This window comes from Cannabis sativa, chromosome 5, assembly GCF_029168945.1.
Source record: "Cannabis sativa cultivar Pink pepper isolate KNU-18-1 chromosome 5, ASM2916894v1, whole genome shotgun sequence".
NCBI lineage: Eukaryota > Viridiplantae > Streptophyta > Magnoliopsida > Rosales > Cannabaceae > Cannabis > Cannabis sativa.
In genome coordinates this window covers 60751365-60754601 of record NC_083605.1, presented here as the reverse complement: position 1 = coordinate 60754601, position 3237 = coordinate 60751365, and the positions used below count along the sequence as shown (strand labels likewise).

Here is a 3237-nt window from a genome sequence, read left to right as displayed (position 1 = left end):
TAGCCTCACGAGTCTTTGGAAATATTTATTCATGGCTAAGAATTTCACTCATGGAGTTGGAAATTTAAAGGTGAGAAATCAAATGGATATGACAATTTTAGGACAAACAATTAAATAAACATTGCAACGAAGATAGATTATGAATTATTTGGACAACCAATGTAAAGAGTACCACAAACCAGCTTTTCAGGATTTTTGAACAAAACTAGACAATCTTTTATATTTATTTTAGGAGCCAAAACAAATAAAAAAATGAAATAATACAAACTTTTTTTCTTTTCTTTTTCTTTTCTTTTTCTTTTTCTTTCCTTTTTTTTTTTTTAACAATAGGCAACATGTTCAATATAATGATAGAAATGTTGCTCTTGTATTTTATTTTTTTTTACTATGAGGCAACATATAATAATGGAAATGTTGCTCTTGTATTCTTTTTTTTTTTTGCACATAAAGAAAATAATTACACAAAGGCTCCTCAAAAAAATTATTCCTTAAAGCACATCCAATCAAACCCTAGTACCATGTCCAAAATAATTATAACCATTTCTAAGAATCAATAAAAATTCAAAAGTTATTTCTCAAATCTAGCCACTCATAAAAAAAAATGTGAAAACTTAAACTTGGCAAATTTTCTAAGCAAATATGTGCTAACAACCATCTTACCACAAAGTTTGGTATGTGCATTTTATATTTCTAGAAAAATTCTAAGTACCAAAGATAGCGAAAATTGGCTTAAAAATAACATTTAACAAGAATAAATGAGTAATTTTTGAAAAATTTGACCATGAAAATATTAATATCACAAAAATTAAGAAACATGCTTGAATATGCTCACCACCCCCAACTAAAATCAGACAGTGTCCTCAATGTCTAAAGATATAAAAATTAAATAATAGGGAAAGAGAACACCTGGAGAGCAAGCAACCATGGATAGCAGCGATATTGATCCTCTAAAAAAACAAAACAAAAAAAATAATAACAAAGGAAGTAAATAGCAAATAAAATATTAACATAAACAGAAGTAGAAACAACCTGATCATTCTGGGTAGGCCAGAGTCACAAAGGTGATCTCCTCAGGTAAGCCTACCCTCTTACAAACATTTTCCAATATCGCACATGGACCCGAAGAAGCGTTTCATAGATCGAGCCTGTAATCACAAATTCTCATATTGCGACGGTGATGCTTCATCTTGGGACATCTCAAGAATGGAAGAAACATTGGCTACCTCAGGTGGATAAAGCATATTTTCAGTATCAAAGTCATGGAGGAGATCATTTAAGGAATTAGAATCACAATGTAGAAGAACTTCCTCCTCAACAATTGTGTCTATCACATCAGTATGATAGCAATCTTCCTTCTCGTCTGGTGGTTGTTTTGCAACATGAAAAATGTTGACCTCCATCGTCATATTCCCGAAAGATAATTTCATGAGACAATTCCTATATTTAATGAGAGCGTTGGCTGTTGCTAGGAAAAGCCTACCGAGAATGATGGGAATTTTTGACTCAGTATTAACCTCAGACTAAGTGTCCAAAATCAAAAAGTCAGCGAGGTAATAGAATTTTCCAACTTTAATCAAGACATCTTCAACTATTCCTCGTGGCTTTTTCATTAAGCGGTCAGCCAATTGCAGCACCACAGATGTGGGCTTGATTTTTCCTAGGCCTAGTTGCAAGTAAATTGAATAAGGCATAATTTTAACACTTGCGCCTAAGTCTAGGAGGGCTTGACCAAATCCTTGTGTCCCAATTTGGCAAGCGATTGTAGGACAACCTAGATCTTTGTATTTGATCGGTATCTTTTGTTCGATCACCGCACTTACTTGTTCTGTCAAGAATGCAGTTTTCTTGACATGGTGCTTCCTTTTCATCGTGCATAAATCCTTGATGACCTTGGCATATGCTGGTACTTGTTTGATCACATGCAAGAGAGGCAGGTTGATCTACACTTGTTTTAAATTTTCTAGGATTTCACCTTGATTTTCCAGTACCTGCCTAGTAGATTTCAAAGCCTGAGGGAAGGGCACCTTCACTGGAGGGTTCTGTGGCGCATTAGCATCTAGAGTGGGCATTGGTACATTAGTGGTCTTAGGTAATGGTGATACTGTACTCTGACCACTTCGAGTAGTAATGGCATTAACCCCCTTTAGATTAGACTTTGAAAAGTGGAGGTTTGTGCCATATGTTGTGCTTTGGGAGTAATTAGAGGCCGAGCGGGAAGCTTACCACGCTCTTGAATGGCTGAAGAATCATTTAACTTTGTTAATTGAATGTTAATGTCCTTTAATTCCTCTATCACCTGAGTAAAATAAGAAATCTAGTTGAGAGTCTACAAGAATTTCCATGGAATTCTCAAGAGAATTATTTTGTTGATTAGGCTTCCATTGGCTCCCAAATGCTTGATTTTGACTTGTATCCTTCCAACTGAAATTGGGATGGTTACGCCAACCAGGATTGTATGTGTTGGAGTAGGCATTATAAGGCTTCTTGTAATCCCCTAAGGCATTACATTGTTCCTCATCTCCTCCCCTCAACATACTACGAGTAGGGCACGCTTGTGGTTGATGATATGTCCCTCCACAAATGAAGCATGGTTCTTGCTTTTCCACTTTTGCAGCCATCTGGAGCGCTTTACCTTCTTGAGTTTTGAAAGCCTCAAATTGTTTTTTCAAAGCTTCAAGTTGAGCTTTCACGTTGTCCTCCTCCTTCAATTGGTAGACTCCTGCCGTTCGTGGCTTGTCCGTAGGACTTGGCGCACTCCATGTGTAGGATTTTTCAGAGATTTTTTCAAGATATTCCAAAGCTTCTTCGGGATCTTTTTGAAGGAAGTCGCCATTGCACATCATTTGTACGAATTGTCTTTTGTCAGCTGTGAGACCGTCATAGAAATAGCTGACAAGGCGCCAACTTTAGTATCCATGATGTGGGCACTGGCCCATCAAATCTTTAAACCTCTCCCAGACCTGATGAAATGTTTCATGGTCCTTTTGGATGAAGATAGAGATTTTCCTCTTAAGGCTGCTGATCTTATGGGGTTGAAAAAATTTAGAGAAAAATATTTTTGTCATTACATTCCATGTCCCAATAGACCTAGTCCTTAAGGAATACAACCAACTTTTGGCTTTTTCCTTGAGTGAGAAAGGAAAGAACTTCAATCTCACCAAGTTTATGATGTCAGCTTGGTTGTTGAATGTGGCCACAACCTCTTTGAAGGCCTGAATATGCACATATGGACTCTCA

The 3237-nt window shown here is 36.6% G+C and overlaps 1 non-coding gene across 1 annotated transcript; it reads left to right on the top strand.

Moving 5' to 3' along the window:
* Positions 1 to 2910: 2910 nt before the first annotated feature.
* LOC115718331 (small nucleolar RNA R71) lies at positions 2911 to 3017 on the top strand. Its single transcript, XR_004011910.2, has one exon. It is a non-coding gene; the product is annotated as a small nucleolar RNA R71 (small nucleolar RNA).
* Positions 3018 to 3237: the final 220 nt, after the last annotated feature.